Below are 23,382 nucleotides of genomic sequence, written 5' to 3' on the forward strand. Positions count from 1 at the left end.
CAGCCCCATATGCCAGAGGTGGCAGGTTCAAACCCAGCCCCGACCAAAAACTGCAAAAAAAAAAAAATTTTTAGAGATCATTAATAAAATTATTTTTGAAAGAAAGTTCAAAACAGTGTAAGTATATTCCTTTTTTTTTTGATCAATATAACTGAGTGTGCTGCAAAGTTTAACCTTAGGTTCAACTGTGCCATGAGATAAAAAACATTGCAAAACATTGCTCTAAGGGTTAATTAGGTTCTCTAAGGTTGCATGATGATTTAAGTGGCAAGCCAGGTCTCAAATGCTGACTACAAAATCTAGACCCATAGACGCAGCAGTGCTGTCTCTTGGCTGAAAGTATGACTGCCTTTTTGCTCACTTGTCCCCTAACATATGCTTTGGGTTGGGGTTTTTTTTTTGGTTTTTGGGGGGAGTTTGCAGTTTTTGGCCAGGGCTGAGTTTGAACCTGCCACCTTCGGTATATGGGGCCAGTGCCCTACTCACTGAGCCACAGGCACCGCCCATATGCTTTGTGATATTTACCATTTAGTATCAGTAGATGTCATCTAAAAACCTCAAAATACAACATTCATACAAGATTTACTGAGAACCTATATGCAAAGAATTGTTGACAAGTCTAAGAGCATCTACAAATGAAGAGATGAATTTTCTAGATATATGTAGCCATCTCAAAATACTATGTACATGCCAATTATAACTATATAAAAGCATCTTTATGTAAGAATTTTAATTTAGAGCATAGTCATAAATAATATAAGGTTGTGGCTTTTTAAACACTATTTTGTTGAATTAAGTTTTTGGCAAGGGAGTTAAACAATAAAAAGACTTAACACAACCTCATTTTGTGTACTCCTTTCTTTCCCCATGAAAAAGTAGAAAAAGCCCAGAGACAGATTAATGAACACCCTTCCATTTAACATTCCACAGTAATTTGGCATTCTTGAGGAAGATGTGATGTCTTCTAGTTAAGGCTGGCAGGTACTATAACTGAATACAAGTACTAGTTCTATAAATCTTCCTACAAATCCAAATTTCTGAAAACGTGTAAATTTTCACACAATGGCACCAAATCTTAAAACTGAATAGAATCTTGTAGAACATCTTATTTTACAAATTAGTTGGTTAATAAATCCTAACACCTAAATTCCAAGTTAATGAGAGTAATCAGCAACTTACATACTGTTGAAACTATAGGGGTTTATATTCCAATGGAATTGCACTTAAGATAAGTCTATGTGTGCTATCAACCAGACATGGGGAGTTTTTATTTTAATTACTAACTAGCTATGTCTTCTTGAACTTAACCTTTTCAGCCCTGTATGTCCACCTAGATAAATTCTAACCATTGTATAAAAATGCCGTAGTAAATATTTAAAAGACCTAAAGCCTTCCTCCTACTCAGTAACATTAAGTTTTCATGGTAAATGGCAGTTTCAGTATTCCCCCTTTCATGTTAAAGTCAGCAGAGTCTGAATTTCATTGCCTTAAGGAACACAATTAATAGTCTAGGCTCAGCAGTAGTGCAGTGAGTAGGGTACTGGCCACATACACTGAGGTTGGCGGTTCGAGCCCAGCCAGGGCCTGCTAAACAAAAATGACAAACTACTACAACAAAAAAAATAGCTGAACGTTGTGGCAGGAGCCTGTAGTCCCAGCTACTCCGGAGGCTGAGGCAAGGGAATTGCTTAAGCCCGAGTTTGAGGGTGCTGTGAGCTGTGATGGTATGGCACTCTACCCAGGGTGACAGTGAGATTCTGTCTCAAAAAAAAAAGAAAGAAAGAAATTAATAGTGTAGGCCAGAGGAGATAGCTCACGCCTGTAATCCTAGCACTCTGGGAGGGCAAGGAGGGTGGATCACCTGAGCTCACAGGTTTGAGACCAGCAGAGCAAGATAGAGACCCTATCTCTAAAAAATAGGCAGGAGTTTGAAAGTAGCCTGAGCAAGAGCAAGAGCAAGACCAAGACCCTGTCTCTACTAAAAACAGAAAAAACTAGCCAAGCACCTGCCACCATGCCAGTCTGCCTGCCTTAGTGCCAGCCACTCAGGAGACTGAGGTAAGAGGTACACGTGAGCCCAAGAGTTTGAGGTTGCGTTGAACTATGATGCCAGGGGCCAGGGCACTCTACTGAAGGCAACAGATTGAGACTCAAAAAAATAATAATAATAAAGAAATTAATAGTCTACATACACTAAGATACAAATAGGGCCAGGTGCGGTTGCTCACGCCCGTAATAGCACTCTGGGAGTCCGAGGCGGGTGGATTGCTTGAGCTCAGGAGTTGAAACCAGCCTGAGCAAGAGACCGTCTCTAAAAAATAGCCGGACGTTGTGGCGGGCGCCTGTAGTCCCAGCTACTCCGGAGGCTAAGGCCAGAGAATCGCTTGAGCCCGAGTTTGAGCTGTGAGCTATGACGCGGTGACAAAATGTGACCTTCTCAAAAAAAAAAAAAACACAACAAAAACCCATTATGAGACAAGCATAGTTCAATCACGAAGAGCCTGTCCGCACCCAGGAGCGCGCACGCGTTCACGTACACGTACGCCACTGCGACGGTGACGAGTCTTTCCGTACTTCCCAGCTCAACGCTCCAACATAACGGCCTAAAGCGCAAAGCTTTGGAAAACCATAAATAAGACAACAACTTCTAACTACAGCTTTTAAAAGCTGCAGCCCGTTATTCCCACTGCTCGGTTCGGGCATCAGATGGGTATCTCGCTCTCTCCGGCTTCAGGGGCCCCAGAAAAAGGAGAGGAAGAGGCCGCCAACAAACGGCTGACCCCCTGGGTAGGAGCTGCCTGGAAATAATGCGTGTTCTGTGTGGCGGCTTGCAATTCGATGTGACCTTTCCAGGAAGTGCCGCACATGACAAGACAGGAGTGTGGGCCATCAAGCTGACCGCTTCTGGTGGCCTTGCGAAAATGCTGCCGACCTTGCACCTCACTAGAGGCCCGCCAACTCCTCGGGGGCGACCCGACAGCTCCAGGGGCGGGGAGGCCACCAAGGGACCAGAGGACGGCTTCGGAGGTGGCTAGGTATTGCCCGAGATCAGCCAGAAAAAATAAGCAGAACCAGGTAAGGGGCCTCCACCAGCAGGAGAGAAGGGGGCACGGAGCCGAACGCCGCGAGGCGGGCTCGGAGGCGGGGGAGGGCCGCGCTCCGAGGGCACGGCGCGGGGACCAACGACCCGACAGCGGGGAACAATGGCAGGAGCGTGACGTGGGCCGGGGGCGGCGCGGAGGAAGGGGCTGGGTGGAGCCGGGACCGCAGTGGCTTGGGGGGCGTGAGGAGTCCGCGGGCGCGCGGGCAGGGCTCGGCCTAAGGAGAGGGGCCTGAGGGACACCGCGGCTGGGGACCGGCGGGAGGAAACAGCCCCTGCTTTGGGGTCGCGCGCTCGGACGCGCATCCTCCCTCGCTGCTCGCTCGCTCGCCCGCTCCATCCCCTCCCGCCCGCCCGCTGATCCCGCCACACTCACCGGCCCAACCGTACGGCAACAATCCCAAGCGCGCAACTGCCGCAGCCGCCTGAGTGCGCGCCTCTCAGTCGGCGCCGCCCCGGTGCCGCCCCCAGCTCGCGCCCGGCCAGGGACCGGCGCGCTGTTCCGTCCTCTGGCTACGCCGCAGAACCCGGCGACGGCGACGCTCCCTGACCGCTCTGCATCTATCCCCACGGGCCTAGGGGTCTTCACAGAACAGCGGTTGTTGGCCGACCTGTGGGGTGACGCACACTGACAACCCTGCCTTCTCCTTCAGGTTTCTATCCCTTGGCATTCTAGCAGCGCCCCTCAGCTGGGCCCCTGGGCTACCTATCCTCTTCACTGCCTCTATGGGAAGAAGGCATCCTTTTCCCTAGTCACAGAACCTTCTAGTAAAATGAACCTCAAGCGCCTCTGGCCCAGACCCCCCTAAATAGCACGGTGGAATCCCCTTGATGCCGAAAAGGCACCAGCTTAGAATTTGTTAGAACAGGTTCAAATCACAGTTCCACCTCCTACAAATTCTGTGTCCTTGGGCGACGTACCTAACCTATACACAGTTGCCTCATCTATAAGACAGGGATAGGACACAACCGTATTCACATCAAAGGGTGCAGACATAATGAAATCATACAGTGTAGATAAGCCCTCAGCACAGTCCTGGCACACAGTAGATGCTCAATAAACCTTAGCTGTTAACCACCACCAATCTGCCAAGTCGCCAAGAGGCAGGAAGACTCTTAAAAGACTATTGCCAGAGCACTGCATTCCTTGGAACCGGCAGCGCTGACCAGTTAGAAGTGTCTGAACTTCCACTCTTAGGACCCCCGAGATCTACCCAGTGGAGCTTCAGAGAAGAAACAGGTCTGATCTCTCCTAGACCTCTAACTTTTCGGATACCTGACTTCTATCAGGTCTACCTACCCAAGGTCTTATTCCAGATCTGTATCTCCCATTTCTTCCATTGTTCCTCCTTTGCCCTGATTTTGAGGGCCTTTATCCTCCTCATGCAACTGGTCAATATGATTGTGATTATTTTAGAATGTCACCCAACACTGAACCAAAGGTTTGTGGTACCATCAGAGCAAAGCAGACTTTATCTTCTTCCTTGTAGAACTTAAAGCTTTGCATTCATGCAATAAAGTTCTTGGCACCCACATTATTGACTCATATTGAACTTGAAGTCAACCAAAAACCTCCCAAGTCTTTTTAATTTTTTTATTTATTATTTATTTATTTATTTAATTTATTTTTGAGACAGAGCCTCAAGCTGTCGCCCTGGATAGAGTACCGTGGCATCACAACTCACAGCAACCTCCAACTCCTGGGCTCAAGCAATTCTCCTGCCTCCACCTCCCAAGTAGCTGGGACAACAAGCACCCTCCACAACACCCAGCTATTTTTTGGTTGCAGCCGTCATTGTTGTTTGGCGGGCCCAGGCTGGATTTGAACCCACCAGCTCAGGTGTATGTGGCTGGCGCCCTTAGCCTTTTGAGCCACAGGTGCCGAGCCCCAAGTCTTTTTAATAAGCGCTCTGCTGGAGCATTTCTACCCCTCTTTTTTTTTTTTTTTTTTTTGAGACAGAGCCTCAAGCTGTCGCCCTGGGTAGAGTGCCATGGCCTCACAGCTCACAGCAACCTCCAACTCCTGGACTTAAGCGATTCTCCTGTCTCTGCCTCCCAAGTAGCTGGCACTACAGGCGCCCGCCACAACGCCCGGCTATTTTTTTGTTGTTGCAGTTTGGCCGGGGCTGGGTTTGAACCCACCACCCTCGGCATATGGGGCCGGCGCCCTACTCACTGAGCCACAGGCGCCGCCCTCTACCCCTCTTGTGTTTTTGAGCAAGCTTCAGTTCAAGTTAGCTGAGGCCAGGCTCAGTGACTAGCACTCTGGGAGGCTGAGGTGGGTGGATTCCCTGAGCTCACAAGGTTCAAGACCAGCCTGAGCAAGAGCCAGATCCCAGTCTCTAAAAATAGCCAGGCGTTGTGGTGGATGCCTGTAGTCCCAGCTACTTGGGAGGCTGAGGCAAGAGAATCGCTTGAGCCCAGGAGTTTGAGGTTGCTGTGAACTGTGATGCCACAGTATTCTACTGAGGGCAACAAAATGAGACTCTGTCTCCAAAAAAAAAGAAAGAAAAAGAGGGCGGCGCCTGTGGATTAGTGAGTAGGACGCTGTCCCCATATACCGAGGGTGGCAGGTTCGAACATGGCCCTGGCCAAACTGCAACAAAAAATAGCTGGGTCTTGTGGCGGGCGCCTGTAGTTCCAGCTACTTAGGAGGCTGAGGCAAGAGAATCACCTAAGCCCAAGAGCTGGCAGTTGCTGTGAGCTGTGATGCCACGGCACTCTACCAAGGGTGACAAAGTGACACTCTGTCTCTTAAAAAAAAATAAAAGTTTGAGTCAGTTGTAGATAACCTCCTAGATTTTTAAGGAGATGTGGAAAAAAGGATTAGGAGTTGAAAGCATAACACAACCTTTAAACCAAGTCCGTTTGGAAAAAGGCCAGGGTTTGTGTCTAAAGACCATGATACTGAGTATATACAGACATATACACATGAATGTGATCTCAACTGTGCAAAAAAATGTCTACACTCAACAAAAGCTTAGGAGGAAATATATAATTGAGTATGTTAATAGTGGTTTTCTCTCAGTGACAAGATTTGGAGTGGTTTCTTCTTCCTACTTTTCTATTAATTTCCTACATTGTTTATGTTTTTTTTATAATCAAGAACTTTGTTCAGGCCAGGTGCAGTGGCTCACACCTGTAATCCTAGCACTCTGGGAGGCCAAGATGGATTGCTTGAGCTCAGGAGTTCAAAACCAGTCTGAGCAAGACCCTGTCTCTAAAAAACCAGCCAGTTGGGCAGCATCTGTGGCTCAGTAAGTAGGGCACTGGCCCCATATACCGAAGGTCATGGGTTTGAACCCAGCCTCAGACAAACTGCAACAAAAAAATAGCCGGGCATTGTGGTGGGCACCTGTAGTCCCAGCTGCTCGGGAGGCTGAGGCAAGAGAATCACCTAAGCTCAAGAGCTGGAGGTTGCTGTGAGCTGTGACGCCACTACACTCTACCGAGACTGACAGAGTAAGACTCTGTCTCAAAAAAAAAAAAAAAAAACAGCCAACTGCTGTAGCGGGCACTAGTAGGGAAGCTGAGGCAAGAAGATGACTTGAGCCCAAGAGTTTGAGGTTGCTGTGAACTATAACACCCTGGCACTCTACAAAGAGTGACAAAGTGAGACTCTGTCTCAAAAAAAAAGATAAATCAGAGAAATGGAAAAACTTGAAAAAAAGCAAAAATAGTTAAAAGAAAAACAACAGATTAGGAAAAAAATACTTGCAATCTATAAAAGACAAAGAACTGGTATCTGGACCTGTAAAGTATCTGGAACTCTTAACAAAAAATAAGAAAAAAGACAAATAATCCACTGGAAAAATGGGCAAAGACTATAAACAGTTCACAAGGCCTGGCGCAGTGGCTCACATCTGTAATCCTAGCCCTCTGGGAGGCCAAGAAGGGTGGATTGCCTGAGCTCAGGAGTTCAAGACTAGTCTGAACAAGAGTGTGACCCCACCAAACCCTCTAAAAAAAAAAAAAATAGCCAGGTGTTGTGGCAAGCACCGTAGTTCCAGCTACTCGGGAGGCTGAAGCAAGAGGATCGCTTGAGCCTAAGAATCTGAGGTTGCTGTGAGCTATGGTGCCAAAGCAATCTAGCCTGAGGCAACAAAAATAAATAAGTAAATAAACAGTTCACAGAAAATGAAATACAAATTGCCAATAAACACACCAAAAGCTGCCTAACTTTACTAGTAATCAGGGAAATGGAAAATAAAATTGAGACCAGCATCAATTTTCAAGCTTCATAATATCAAAGAATGTAAACTGGTCTAGCCACTTCAGAGGGCATTTGAACAACATCTATTAAGTCTATATCTCAGCAATGCCTCTTTCTAGTTATTTACCTTGAGATACACACAGGATAATCATTGGACTATTACTTATAATAAAGAAAATTTAGAATCAGCCTAAATGTCCACCAATAGAGAATGGCTAAAAAATGTAGAACACTCATATAATGAAATTTTATTGAGTTAAAACAAGTGACCTTGATCTATATGTGTCAACATAGATGTCTCAAAGTCACATTTTTAAATGAAAATAGCAATAGCATGTGGCTCAGCATGGTGGCCTATAATCCTAGCACTCTGGAAGGCCAAGACAGGTGGATTTCTTAAGCTCAGGAGTTCAAGACCAACCTGATGAAATGGGAGACCCCATCACTACCAAAAATAGAAAAATTAGCCATCCAGGGCGGCGCCTGTGGCTCAGTGAGTAGGGCGCCGGCCCCATATGCCAAGGGTGACGGGTTCAAACCCAGCCCCAGCCAAACTGCAACAAAAAAAAAAAATAGCCGGGCGTTGTGGCGGGCGTCTGTTGTCCCAGCTGCTTGGGAGGCTGAGGCAAGAGAATCACATAAGCCCAAGAGCTGGAGGTCGCTGTGAGCCGTATGACGCCACGGCACTCTACCAAGGGCAGTAAAGTGAGACTCTGTCTCTACAAAAAAAAAAAAAATGGATGCCTACAGTCCTAGCTACTTGGGAAGCTGAGGCAGAAGGATCACTTGAGCCCAAGAGATTGAGGTTGCTGTGAGTTATGACGAAATAGGACTCTACCCAGGGTGACAATCCAAAAAAAAAAGAAAGAAAATAGCAAGTTGCAGAATTTTATATAGTATCAATATTAAAAAAAAAAAAAAATTCTTACCACAAAGGAAAAACTTGTTAGTTTGGGTTCTGATTTGGGTTTGGGTTTATCTGAACCCAAATTGAGGTAATATTCTATAAAATATTTGACCTGTAATTTTCTTTTTTTTTTTTTTTTTTTGTAGAGACAGAGCCTCACTTTATGGCCCTCGGTAGAGTGCCATGGCCTCACACAGCTCACAGCAACCTCCAACTCCTGGGCTTAAGCGATTCTCTTGCCTCAGCCTCCGAGTAGCTGGGACTATAGGCGCCCCCCACAACGCCCAGCTATTTTTTGGTTGCAGTTTGGCCGGGGCAGAGTTTGAACCCACCACCCTCGGTATATGGGGTCGGCGCCTTACCGACTGAGCCACAGGCGCCGCCCCCTTGACCTGTAATTTTCAAAAGTGTTGAAGTCATAAAAGGCAAGAAAAGACTGAGAAATTGTCATAGATTCTCCCCCACGTAGAAATGAGACCAAGGAAATCTGATAAGTGAATGCAATGTGGTGGCTTGGTACAAATAGCACAATGGTTACAGAGCCAGCCACATACACTGAAGCGGGCGGGTTCATATCTGGCCTGGGCCAGCTAAAACAATGACAACTACATCAAAAAATAGCTCTGCATTGTGGCAGGTGCCTGTAGTCTCAGCTACTTGGGAGACTGAAGCAAGAGACTCGCTTAAGCCCAAGAGTTGGAGGTTGCTGTGAGCTGTGACACCATGACACTCTACTAGGGTGACATAGTGGGACTCTGTCTCAAAAACAATAAAAAAAAAAATAAATAAATGCAATGTGGTATCCTGGATGGGATCCTGGAACAGAAAAAGGACATTAGTATAAAAACTGGTGAAGTTGGCTCGGTGCCTGTAGCTCAGTGGCTAGGGCACCAGCCACATACACCAGAGCTGATGGATTTGAATCCAGCCCAGGCTGCCAAACAATGACAACTACAAAAAAAAAAAAAAACAGCTGGGCATTGCGGCAGGTGCCTGTAGTTCCAGCTACTTGGGAAGCTGAGTCAAGAGAATCGCCTAAGCCCCAGAGTTGAAGGTTGCTATGAGCTGTGAGTGACGCTATGGCACTCTACCAAGGGTGACATAGTGATACTCCATCTCAAAAAAAAAAAAAAAACACTGGTAAAGTTGGAATGAAGACTGTTGTTTAGTTAGTACTTTTATGAACTATAGGTTCATAACAATAGGAGAGGCTGAGTAAAGGGTATGTTGAAACTTTATATACTCCCTTTGCAACTCATCTTTATTCTAAAATTATTTCTAAACAAAAAGTTAAAACACAGACAAAAATAATAGTATTCCTGTCATCACACATTAGGGTTATTTAAGATTTTTGACATATATTTGTAAAGATGCATGCCCAACACATGTGAAAAGTTGTCTTTAAGATAGAGAAAAAGGACCAGGATTAGAAGTAATGTACCAAAGGAGTATTAGCTTTCGTTTTAATGGTTTAGAAGATAAACATAATCATGCATTGCTTTTGTAACTAAAAATTCATTATTTTAAATGCAAAAAAAAAAAAGCAAAAGGAGAGTTGGCCTTCTGACTTTCAAAGGTAGGACAAGTCATGCCAGTTTATGAAACAACTGTTGCTTTCTTTTTGGAGCAACCTCCAACTCTTGGGCTTAAGTGATTCTCTTGCCTCAGCCTCCCACGTAGCTGGGACTACAGGCACCCGCCATAATGCCCAGCATTTTTTTGCATTTTTTTTTTTTTTTTTGCTGGGGCTGGGTTTGAACCCACCACCTCCGGTATATGGGGCCAGTGCCCTACTTCTTGAGCCATAGGCACCACCCCCAGCTTTCTTTTTGTAGAGACGGGGGTCTCACTCTGGCTCAGGTTGGTCTTAAACCTCTGAGCTCAGAGCAATCCACCCACCTCAGCCTCCCAGAGTGCTAGGATTACAGGTGTGAGCCATCAAGCCTGGCCACAACTGTTGCTTTCTAACAGAGAACTAGGAAGAGCTAAGGCTTGCCTGGGATCCCTAACTGGAAATTAGCTGAAGAGTCTGGGCACTGCCTTGGCCAAAGAGGTGGCTTTGGAAGGCCACCTTCACTGTGGCTTTGGAAGGCCACTCTCTAACTCTTCTGCCCAAGCACCCACATGGCTGTCCTGTCCATCTGGTCCATACTGTTTTATGCAGAATACCATAAATTCTGAGTCACCCAGAATGGAAGCAGCATTCAAAAGTCACTTACCAGGGGTGGCGCCTGTGGCTCAGTGAGTGGGGTGCTGGCCCCATATACTGAGGGTGGCGGGTTCAAACCTGGCCCCAGCCAAACTGCAACAAAAAAATTAGCCAGGCATTGTGGCGGGCGCCTGTGGTCCCAGCTACTAGGGAGGCTGAGGCAAGTGAATCGCCTAAGCCCGACAGCTGGAGGTTGCTGTGAGCTGTGTGATGCCACGGCACTCTACCGAGGGCGATAAAGTGAGACTATGTCTCTTAAAAACAAAAAAAAAACGTCATTTACCAGTTTTTTTGCTCCTTGGTGGAAAGCGATGAGTGCCTACCATGTGCATAACCTGGATGAATACAGACAAGAGTCGCTGCCCTTCTGGAGGTTGCTGACTACTACTAGGAAGATGAACTTTAAAGAAAAAAAATTACTACAACTTTTTTTTTTTTTTTTTTTTAGAGACAGTCTCACTTTATCACCCTCGGCAGAGTGCCGTGGCGTCACAGCACATAGCAACCTCCAACTCCTGAGCTTAGGTGATTCTCTTGCCTCTGCCTCCCAAGTAGCTGGGACTATGGGTGCCCGCCACAATGCCCAGCTATTTTTTTGTTGCAGTTTGGCCAGAGCCCAGTTCAAACCCACCACTCTCAGTATATGGGGCTGGCACCCTACCCACTGAGCCACAGGTGCTGTCCTACCCTACCCCTTTTTTTTTGAGACAAGGTCTCTCTCTGTTGCCCTGGGTAGAGTGCCATGGCATCATCGTAGCTCATAGCAACCTCAAACTCTTGGGCTCAAGTGATCCTCCTGACTCAGTCTCCCAAGTAGCCAGGTCTACGGATGCCTTCCACAATGCTCAGCCAGTTTTTCTATTTTTAGCAGAGACAGGATCTCACTCTTGCTCAAGCTGGTCTGGAACTCCTGAGCTCAGGCAATCCCACCTCAGCCTCCCAGAGTGCTAGATTACAGGCATGAGCCACCACACCCAGCTGTTAGTACAATTTTCATAAGTGCTATGCAGGAAAAATAAACTATGCTATGAAGGAGAACAAAATTCGGGCTAGACCGGGGGTAAGGAGAAGGTCAGGAAACATTTCCCAAGGAAATGAGATCTCAACTGAGACCGAAAAGAGGAATAGGACCAAGCAAAAAAGTGAGGGGACTGGAGAGGGTTGTATGGATGAGTGGAGAATTCCTGAAAGAAGGATCAGTAGACGTAAAGGCCCTAAAATAGAGATGACCCTTGTGCATCTGAGGAATGATCAAAACCCTAAAGTAAAAGGAAGAATGTGACAAAAATGGTCCTGGAAGTAGACAAGGCCAGACCTGGCAGGGCACTCTAGACCATGTTAATGATTGGGAGTCCTTCTTGAAGTGCAATGGAGAGTGAAAGCAGGGTGAAAAAGCAGAGTGGCAGGGATCAGATTCGTAGCTGCCATGTAACCAGCAACCAACTGCCTCACATAGCGATGAAAATTAATTCATTTGAATCAAGCAAAAATCTCTTAGGTGCCTGTTAGAAACATGGTGTTTATAATGTGAGAAAAAAGAGATCTGCAACCTTTACCACAATCATTTTATTTATTGAATGCCTACCAGGTGGTTGACACTGGAGATTCAAATTGATCTCCCACCCAACGCTTGTTCGAGAGTTGCTGAACGTCTATATAGAAAATATAGAAACGTCTGAACGTCTATATATAGAAAAATCAGACACTTCCATTATGAAGGCAGGTCATTACAAGCCTCATGCCAGATTAGTGACCACAAAGAGCTTCGGGGTTTCAGGAGAAAATCAAGGAGAGTCAGAATCAAATACACAGAGATACTATTTCACATTTTTGGCTATAATTTTTAAAGTGGAAAATAACAAATGTCAACAGGGATGTGGAGAAATCTGAACTCTCATGCCTTGTTGTGGGGAGTGTAAAGTGGTGCAAGGTACTGTGTAAAACAGATTGATGGTTCCTCAAAAAGTTAAACATAGAATTACTATATCACCCAGCAATTCCACTGTTAGGTAGATACCCGAAAGAATTGAAAACAGATCCTTTTATCATAAGGACACTTGTACTAGACTGTTTATTGCAGCTCAATTTACAATCGCCAAAATGTGGAAACAGCCTAAATGCCCACCAACCCAGGAATGGATTAACAAGCTGTGGTATATATATACCATGGAATACTATTCAGCCATTAAAAAAAGTGGAGGCTTTACATTCTTCATATTAACCTGGATGGACGTGGAAGACATTATTCTTAGTAAAGCATCACAAGAATGGAGAAGCATGAATCCTATGTACTCAATTTTGATATGAGGCCAATTAATGACAATTATGGTTATGGGGGGGAAACAGAAAGAGGGAAGGAGGGAGGTGGGTGGGGCCTTGGTATGTGTTACACTTTATGGGGGCAAGACATGATTGCAAGAGGGACTTTACCTAACAATTGCAATTAGTGTAACCTGGCTTATTGTACCCTCAATGAATCCCCCAACAATAAAAAAAAAAAAAAAAGAATTGAAAACAGAGATTCAAACAGATACTTACCCACCAATGTTCATACCAGCATTATTCACAATACCAAAAGATAGAAACAACCTGGCGGACACCTGTAGTCCCAGCTGCTTGGGAAGCTGAGGCAAGAGAATCGCTTGGACCCAAGAGTTTGAGGTTGCTGTGAGCTGTGTGACGCCACAGCACTCTACCGAGGCCGGTAAAGTGAGACTCTGTCTTTAAAAACAAAAAAACAGATAGAAACAATCTAAAATCTATCAACATGTGAATGGATAAACAGGACATAGTGTATAAACCAAAGGAAATAGTTTTCAGCCATAAAAGGAATACATGCTACAATTCAGATGAACTTTGAAAACATTATGCTAAAAGCAATAAGCTAGACACAGATGATTCCACATAAAATTGTTAGAATAGACAAATTCATAGAGACAGAAAGTAGATTAGAGGTTCACAGAGGCTGGAGGGAGTAAGGAATGGAGAGTTATTTCTTCATGGTTACAGAGTTTCTGTTTGGATTGATAAAAAAAAAATGTTGGTTAGGCCGGGCACCATGGCTCACGCCTGTAATCCTAACACTCTGGGAGGACGAGGCAGATGGATTGCTTGAACTCACAGCTTCGAGACCAGCCTGAACAAAAAGCGAGACCCCCGTCTCTACTAAAAATAGAAAAAACTAAGGCAAAAAGATCACTTGAGCCCGAGCTGGAGGTTGCTGTGAGCTATGACGCCACAGTACCCTACCCAGGGTGACAGCTTGAGACTCTGTCTCAAAAAAGAAAAAAAAACAGTTGGCTAGAGACAGTGATTATGGTTGCACAACACTGTCAATATAATTTATACCACTGAATGGTACACTTAAAAATGGTTACAATGGCAAATTTTGTGTTAACATATATTTTACCACAATAAAAAAAATTAATTTTCAATAAAAGAAATCAAAGGCCAGGCACGGGGGCTCACACCTGTAATCCCAGCACTCTGGGAGGCCAAGGTGGGTAGATTGCCTAAGTTCAGGACTTCAAGATCAGCCTGAGCCACAGCGAGACTTGGCCTCTAAAAATAGCTGGGCATTGTGGTGGGCACCTGTACTCCCAGCTACTTGGGAGGCTGAGAATTGCTTGAGCCCAAGAGTTGGAGGTCGCTGTGAGCTGTGGCACCACGGCATTCTACCGAGGGGAACATAGTAGTACTCTGTCTCAAAAAAAGAAAGAAAGAAAAAAAAAAAGATTCTCACATTCATCTATTGCTGAGACAGTAACTGATGAGGCCAGGAGAGGCAAGCATTCTGACCAGCATAAAGAGCTCCTGGAGATCTCCCATCTGAGATCTCTCACCCTTGTATTGTGTTCCAACAATTATTTATAATATAACCTTAGCTGGTTTATCGTGATTATTTAGGAGTCAAGGAAACTATGTCCCCACAGGTGACGTGGTGGGGAGGGGGTCTTGTGTAAGCCCTAAGGGAAATCATGTATAGGGGAGTGGACAAAGAATCTGGGTTAGGATTGACTTTTAAGGGAAATAAATATTGTAGAAGGGAGGAGATGTTTGTTACCTTTTTATCTATCTTTTAACCTGTTCAAAATCGTTTAAGCATTTCATTCTTGTGGCTGCATTCAGCTTTCAAGATAGGGAGCCAGGCTCTTGCCGTTTGAATTCCTCATAAATGCTTTACCACTTTTTTTCCTTTATAGTTTTTCTAGCTTGTCCTCACAATCTCCTGCTGTTATTTTCTTTTATGCTGCCCTACACCTTCCCGTTCCTCCCCTAACTTCCCATAGTTGCCATGAAATAAGTATTTGTGTGATATAACTTTTTTTTTTTTTTTTTGTAGAGACAGAGTCTCACTTTATGGCCCTCGGCAGAGTGCCGTGGCCTCACACAGCTCACAGCAACCTCCAACTCCAGGGCTTAAGGCGATTCTCTTGCCTCAGCCTCCCGAGCAGCTGGGACTACAGGCATCCGCCACAACGCCCGGCTATTTTTTGGTTGCAGTTTGGCCGGGACCGGGTTTGAACCCACCACCCTCGGTATATGGGGCCAGCGCCTTACCGACTGAGCCATAGGTGCCGCCCTGATATAACTTTAATATCTGTCTTTCACTGTCACCTGTAAGCTCCACAGGGCAGGGACAGAGTGTCTTGTCCACTGAAGAGAGCTATAGCACTTACCCCAGGGTCTGGCGCTTTGCAGATTCCTTATATGTTTTTTTAAATAAATTAATTCTAACTAAATGAATGTGTAGTGGGATTGTGAAAGACTTTATTTTAATGCCTTTTAGGATGCTGTAAATTGGATTAAAGTTTTAAAATAAACAAACAAAAAATGTAGGAACCAAACCAGGGCTCCCATTTGTACATTTCTGTCTCGGCCCTGTGAAATGCTGGCCTGTCTCTGAGAGGGAGTCACTAGTACAATGTGTTTCCAGATAGATCTGATATAGCACCAAACATTCCAGCCTTAGTCTCTAAGTATCCATCTTTTTTTTTTTTTTTTGTAGTTGTCATTGTTTAGCAGGCCCAGCTGGGTTCGAACCCACCAGCCTTGGTGTATGTGGCTGGCGCCTAACCACTGAGCTATAGGCACTGAGCCTAAGTATCCATCTAAATAAATGATAAGTCGTTGCACTTAAAATGGAACACCTCTTCGTACTGTGCAGTCAGAATCAATACCCTCCTCCAGAGGATTTAGCCTATTTCACCACATCACCCATTTTGGGGGGAAGCAGCACCCATATTAGAACTAAAGTCTAAGGCACAAGAATGTCAGAACAAGAAAGAGCATTTACTTGTCTATTCAGGAAGCCAATGAAACAAGTACAGATAAGTTTAGGCTCTTTACCATTAGTCAGTGAAAACATTTCCTAACTGATTTAATTTTCCCATCTTAGCATTCCACATCAACCTCAGTAAACAATTTTCTTGCCAACAGGACACTAAACACACAATTACTTTGGAGACAAGAAATGCAAATAAAAGCTGATTTAATGAATTTGTTTTCCAGATGTGGACACTTGTGGGAACTGAAAGACGTGTCAACACAGGAGGAAGACACAGCTCACTCACAACACCTTTTATGTCAACAACTTGTACCCCACAGACCATCAATTCTCTCTGCCTACAGGCCACGGTCTATCTCTCTGCTTTTCCCTTTTCTTACATTTTACATATAAATTGAGTAAACCAGAGACTGTAAGGCAAGCCAATGACTGAAGATATTAGGAAACTTTTGATCACATGTAACAGGAAACCCAGTTAAAACAGGCTTACACAAAAAAGAATTTCAGAGGTATGGCAGACTCTGCAGTAAATAATTTAGTGATCAAGACTGACATTAAGGACCAAGTTTTGTCTGTCTGCCCTACAGCCTTGGGGTTCATTTCATCCTAAAACATGTAGGATGGTTTCAGGTTTCCTTCCTGTGTCAACAAAACACAGAGACACCTCTAACACAAACGTTAAATCCTTCCTGTCAATGTAACTGGAATGAATTAGGGCACATGCCGACTCCCTAGACCAAAAGTCATCACCCAGGAACGATCATACACTGAGAAATCAGATACTATCCCTGGGATTGGGGATAGAAAGAATACCCGAGTGAAACTGGAATTATTATTATCATTTATTTTTTAAGAGACGGAGTCTCACTCTGTCACCCTCGGTAGAGTGCTGTGGCATCACAGCTCACAGCAACCTCCAACTCCTGGAATTAAGCGATTCTCTTGCCTCAGCCTCCCGAATAGCTGGGACTACAGGCGCCTGCCACAACACCCAGCTACTCCTTTGTTGCAGTTTGGTCAGGGCCAGGTTCAAACCCGCCACCCTCAGTATATGGGTCTGGCACCCTACTCACTGAGCCACAGGCGCCACCCTAAAATTGGAATTGTTGACAGGGAGAAGCTATGGGAAATGAATGATAGGTGAGCAGTCAAGAGTAACCACTACAACTAGCAAAGCAGAACCTGCCCAGCCATTGAGTTACAAGTAGTACTAGAGAAATGAAAAAACACTTCAAATTTCACACATCCACTCATCTACTGGTTCTTAACTCACGTGAGTGATAAGAACACACTCTTTAACAGAGGCTCATGACAGCAGTGATTCTCAGAAATGTCATTCTTAGTGGTTTTCTTTATGTCCTGCAATCTCTTCTTGTAAGAGAGAAAATGGTCCTCTCCAGTCCTTTCCTAGGATCCCACCCTAGTCCCTCTCAGTGATCTTGAGTAGCATTTCTCAATTTGGAAAATCTACTTTGGGAACCCCAAAGTGTATTTTGGTGTGACAGCTCTGTGAGATGTTAACAGATGTTCCTTAGAAAAAAAGCTTCCATGCTTGCCAAAATCTTGAAAGACTCATTTAAAGACTTAGCATTCAAAAAACTTGGGCATTTGTCATTGTAAATTCCTGAGATGGCACTTTGTCTTTTCAAGATTGGGCATTAAAAGCAAAATAACGGTTCTTGTTCTTAGACCCAAAAGGTGAGAGGAATTTATATCAGGATTTGTAACTGGGATGCAGTGTTTTCTTCAATCAGTAGTTCTCAGACTTCACCAGGCAATTCAAGACATGTTTGGGGATTTTTCTAAAAGGCAGATTCCAGACCCTATCCCAGTCTTACCAATTATGAATCTCTGGCCATGCACCCTGAGAATTTGAAATTGAAACAAACTCCTGGATAATTCTGATGCAGGCAATCCATGTGTTCTCTGACAATGCTAACTGCTTCACCCCTCCTTGTGACAGTGATCAATGTTGCCATGGTAGCAGCCAACCCCTGCTGCGTGCTACCTAGGTAACTACTGACTTCATAGGTCTCTTCCTTGTTTACTAGCCCTAGGGGCCATTATGAACAACAGTCTTCTGCGTACTGCAAAAACTGTACAATTGACCCAAAGAAACCAACACATGATTGCAGAATCAGGAATTATAAATTCCTACATCCTCATCTTCAGAACACCAGTCTAATAATCCCTATTTTTTTACTTAAATTCAGATGTCAGATGCCAGCCCTCAATGACTGACTTGTATTTATTCCTTGGCCTGAGTAGGGTGCATTCCTTGAGATTCAGACCATTTCCCAAGACAACCCTAAGCTGGGGTTTTCCCATACCTGACACCTAGAGTACTACTGTTCTAACAGGCATCATCTTGGGTTAAGAGTAAATAAATCTTCTCTCAGTTGAGTGGTGAGTAGTTGAATTTATTACTTTCACCAAACCCCAAAGAGTTCTTTTCAATGATTTCTTTGGTCAGATACTAGCCATCTGGAAGAAAATCTATGCTAATAAAAAAGGAGATGGGGCAGTGCCCGTAGCTCAGTAGGTAGGGCACCAGCCACGTACACCCACCCAGGCTGGTGGGTTCAAACCTGGCCGGAGCCAGCTAAACAACAATAACAACTGCAACAACAAAAAAATAGTCAGGCATTGTGGCAGGCGCCTGTAGTCCCAGCTACTTGGGAGGTTGAGGCAAGAGAATCACTCAAGCCCAAGAGTTTGAGATTGCTGTGAGCTATGACGCCACAGCACTCTACCAAGGGTGATATAGTGAGACTCTATCTCAAAAAAAAAAAAAAGGAGGTTAAATAGGCTGTGCATCTAATCCCTTAGCAGGTATGGTAAGCAGAATAATGACCTAATACCCAGAAACTGTGATTATATTATAGTTACATGGCAAAGGAGAATTAAGGTAGCAGGTATAATTTAGTATGCTAATTAGATAGATGATCTCAAATAGGAAGAGTAGCCTAAATTTTCCCAATGAGTTCAATCCTTAAATGGGGCAGAGAGAAGAAGAGTCAGTGTCAGAGTTACACAATGTGAGAAAGATTTGACTTGTCATTGCTAGCTATGGAGATGAAGTGGGACCACCAGACAAGGAATGCAGGCAGCCTCTACCAACTGGAAAAGGCAAGGAAATTGATTCTCTTTAGTCTCCAAAGGGAACACAGCCCTGCATGCCTGCATGCCTGAATTTTGTGTGCCTTTGTCTGGTTTCTTTCACATAACATTATAATTGTAAGATGCCGCCATATGTGGCAATCATATATTTTCCATTGCTCTGCAATATTCCATCATATGATTATAACACAATTCATCCATCTTTTTTTTTAAAGGATTAATAGTGGTTTCCCTGCCTTTCAGGACTTCTCAGACCCTTTGTCATGAAAATAAGTACATGCATATCTTGTTTTATTGCACTTCGCTTTATTCACATTTTGCAAATATTTCCTTTTTTTACAAATTGAAGGCTGGTAGCAACCCTGTGTCAAATAAGTCTATTAGCTCCATTTTTCCAACAGCATGTGCTCACTGAACATCTCTGTGTCACATTTTGGTAATTATTATATTTTAAACTTTTTTTTTTTTTTTTGTAGAGACAGAGTCTCACTGTACCGCCCTCTGTAGAGTGCCATGACGTCACAGGACTCACAGCAACCTCCAGCTCTTGGGCTTCCACGATTCTCCTGCCTCAGCCTCCCGAGCAGCTGGGACTACAGGCGCCCGCCACAACGCCCGGCAATTTTTTTGTTGCAGTTTGGCCGGGGCTGGGTTTGAACCTGCCACCCTCGGAATATGGGGCTGGCACCCTACTCACTGAGCCACAGGCACCGCCCTATTTTAAACTTTTTTGTTATTCTTATATCTGTTGTAGTGGTCTATGATCAGTGATTTTTTAAAAATATTATTGTAATTTGGGGGGGCACCACAAACCATACTCATATAAAGACAGCAAATTTAATCAATAAATGTTGTGTGGGGGCTCAGTGACTTGTTGCTCAGTGGTTAAGGCCCCAGCCACATGCACTGGGACTGGTGGGTTCAAACCTGGCCAAGGCCTGCTAAACAATGACAATAACAAAAAAATAGCAGGGCACTGTGGTGGGTGCCTGTAGTCCCTGCTGCTTGGGAGGCTGAGGCAAGAGAATCACTTAAGCACAAGAGTTTGAAGTTGCTATGAGCTGTAACGCCAGGGCATTCTACCCAGGGTGACATAGTGAGACAGAGTCTCACACACACACAAAAAAAAGTAGGGGGCGGCACCTGTGGCTCAGTGAGTGGGGCGCCAGCCCCATATACCAAGGGTGGTGGGTTCAAACCCAGCCCTGACTAAACTGCAACAAAAAAATAGCCAGGCATTGTGGCGTGCGCCTGTAGTCCCAGCTACTCAGGAGGCTGAGGCAAGACAATCACCTTAAACCCAGGAGTTGGAGGTTGCTGTGAGCTGTGATGCCATGATGCTATTGAGATGATGATAAAGTGGATGATAAGTGGATAAAGTACGGAGGATGATAAAGTGAGACTCTGTCTCTAAAAAAAAATAATAATAAAAATAGGCTTGATGCCCATAGCACAAGTTGTTGTGGTGGCAGATACATACACCAAGGGTGGCGGGTTCCAACCTGGCCCGAGTCAGCTAAAAACAATAACGACTGCAACAAAAAATAGCCAGGCATTGTGGGGGCTGCCTGTAGTCCCAGCTACTTGAGAGGCTGAGGCGAGAGAATCGCTTAAGCCCAAGAGTTTGAGGTTGCTGTGATCTGTGACACCACATCACTCCACAAAGGCTACATAGTGAGACTCTGTCTCAACAACAACAAAATAAATAAAAATAAATAAATAAATAAATAATGTTGTGTGTGCTCTGACTGCTCTACTGACTGGCCATCCTCTCCACCCTAACCCCCATCTTGCTTCCTCTCTTCTGCCTTCCAATTCTCTGAGATACAACAATATTGACGTTAGGGACCAGCCTTTTGGAGGCAGGAGGATAGCTTGAGGCAAGGAGTTTGAGACCAACCTCAGCAACATGGCAAGACCCCATCTCTGCATATTTTATATATATAGCAGAAGAGAGAAATTAAGTCAATTAATAATCCTACAATGGCTTTCACCTGTTCAAGTGAAAGGAAGAGGCGCACATCTCTCACTTGAAATCAAAAGCTAGAAATAATTAAGCTTAGTGAGGAAGGCATATTGAAAGCAGAAATAGGTTGAAAGCAAGGCCTGCCTCTTGCACCAGTTAGCCAAATTGTGAAAGCAACTTGGAAAAGTTTCCTTTGCTAATTAAGAGTATTACTCCAGTAAACATAAAAATGATAAAGTCTATGGGTAATAGATCAAACCTGCCATAACTTTTTTAAGTCAAATCCAATACAGAGGAGGCCCTACCTCTCTTTAGTTCTATGAAGGCTGGAAGAGGTGAGGGCACGGTAGCTCACACCTGTAATCCTAGCACTCTGGGAGTCTGAAATGGGTGGATCACCTGAGCTCACTGTGGCGGATGCCTATGGTCCCAGCTACTCGGGAGGCTGAGCCCAAGAGTTTGAGGTTGCTGTGATCTGTGATGCCATGGCACTCTACCAAGAGCAACAAAGTAACACTCTGTCTCAAAAAATAAAAGAAAAAAAGAATATTTGTGATGAGAGGAGGTCAAAATATCAACATAAACAAGAGTTTCGAACAACTTGATTACAACCCTCAGTGATGACTTTGAAGGGGTTTCAGACGTCAGTGAAGGAAGTAACTGCAGATATGGTGGAAATAGCAAGCAAACTAGAATTAGAAGCAGAGCCCAAAGATGTGACTGAATTGCTGCAATCTCATGATCAAACTTGAACAGAAGAGTTGCTTCTTCCAGATGAGCAAAGAAAGTGGTTTCCTGAGATGGAAACTATTCTTGGTCAAGATATTGTAAACATTGTTGAAATAACAACAAAGGATTTAGATTAATATTACATATGCTTAGTTGACAGCAGGAACAGGCTTTGAGAGGATTGACTCCAATTTTAAAAGAAGTTCTACTGTAGGTAAAATATCATCAAACAGCATTACATGCTACAGAGAAATCCTTTGTAAAAGGAAGAGTCGATGGATGTGGCAAGCTTATTATTGCCTTATTTTAAGAAATTGCCACAGCCACCCCAACTTTTAGCCACCACCACCCCGACTGGTTAGCAGCCATCAAAATTGAGGTAAGACCCTCCACCAGCAAAAATGTTACAACTCACTGAAGGCGCAGATGATCACTAGCACTTTTTAACAGTAAAGTACTTTTATTTATTTATTTTTGTAGAGACAGAGTTTCATTTTATTGCCCTCGGTAGAGTGCTGTGGCATCACACAGCTCACAGCAACTTCCAACTTGTGGGCTTAGGCGATTCTCTTGCCTCAGCCTCCTGAGTAGATGGGACTGACTACAGGCACCTGCCACAACACCCAGCTGTTTTTTTGTTGCAATTTGGCCAGGGCTGGATTTGAACCCACCACCCTCAGTATATGGGGCTGGCACCCTAACCCACTGAGCCACAGGCGCTGCCCAGTAAAGTACTTTTTATTTAAGGTATGTACATTTTTTAGATATAATGCTATTGTACACTGTATAAGAGACTGCAGTGTAGCATAAACACAACTTTATATGCTAGGAAACAAAAACATTCATGTGACTAGCTTTATTGCAAAGTTCATTGCTTTTGCTGCTGGGGACTATCAAAAGGCTGTCCGCCTGTTCTGATTTTCCCAGTGGTGGTGTGGAAAAAACTCAAAAAGAGATCATTGACAACAGCTCAACACAAGCAGGCAACTTAGTCCACAGGCACTTTCTGTACATGGAATCAGAGGCCGAAAATAGATCATTACATGCCACGAAAGTCTTAAATTGCTTCTAGCCAGGCAGTGTAATAAAAGGATTAAGAGCATGGATTAAGAGCCAAACACCTTGGCTTCAACTCTTGGCTCTGCTGCTAACTAGCTGTGACCTGGGCATGTTCCTTAATACCCTCATGTCTTAAGTTTCCTTATCTTTAAAATGAAGGGAAGATAATATTGGGGGGGGGTTGTTTGTTTGTTTTTGTTTTTGGCTGGAGCTGGGTTTGAACCCGCCACTTCCGGCATATGGGGCCAGTGCCCTACTCCTTTGAGCCATAGGTGCCACCCCCCTTTTTTTTTTTTTTGAGATGGAGTCTCATTATGTCACCCTCAGTAGAGGGCTATGGTCTCAGCCTCCCAAGTAGCTGGGACTACAAGCGCCTGCCACAACGCCCAGCTATTTTTTTGTTGCAGTTGTTATTGTGGTGTAGCTGGCCCAGGCTGGGTTCGAACCTGCCAGCCTCAGTGTATGTGGCCGGCGCCCTACCCATTGAGCTACAAGAGCTGCCAATAATGTGTGTTAAATAAAACCAAAATACAGATTTGGCATCTGTGGCTCAAATGGCTAACGTGCCAGCTACATACACCTAAGCTGGCAGTTCGAATCCAGCCCAGGCCCGCCAAACAACGACACTGCAAACAGAAAATAGCCGGGCATTGTGGTGGGCTCCTGTAGTCCCAACTACTTAAGAGGCAGTGGCAGAAGAATCGCTTGAGCCCAGGAGTTGGAGGTTGCTATAAGCTGTGATGCCACGGCACTCTACCCAGGGCAACAGCTTAAGGCTCTGTCTCAAAAAAA

General features: G+C 44.6%; 1 protein-coding gene across 2 annotated transcripts in view; it reads right to left on the minus strand.

The window, feature by feature from the left end:
- NT5C2 (5'-nucleotidase, cytosolic II) overlaps nt 1–4,603 on the minus strand; it is a 142,587-nt gene extending 137,984 nt beyond the window's left edge. Inside the window, exon 1 of one of the 2 annotated variants that reach the window (XM_053583049.1) lies at nt 3,477–4,603. The gene's annotated coding sequence lies outside the window, so the exon portion shown is untranslated. The remainder of the gene's footprint in view (nt 1–3,476) is intronic. The other variant, XM_053583050.1, reaches the window with a different exon arrangement.
- Between the last annotated feature and the right edge of the window lie 18,779 nt (nt 4,604–23,382).

Source organism: Nycticebus coucang, chromosome 3, assembly GCF_027406575.1.
Source record: "Nycticebus coucang isolate mNycCou1 chromosome 3, mNycCou1.pri, whole genome shotgun sequence".
In the NCBI taxonomy this organism is placed as follows: Eukaryota; Metazoa; Chordata; class Mammalia; order Primates; family Lorisidae; genus Nycticebus; species Nycticebus coucang.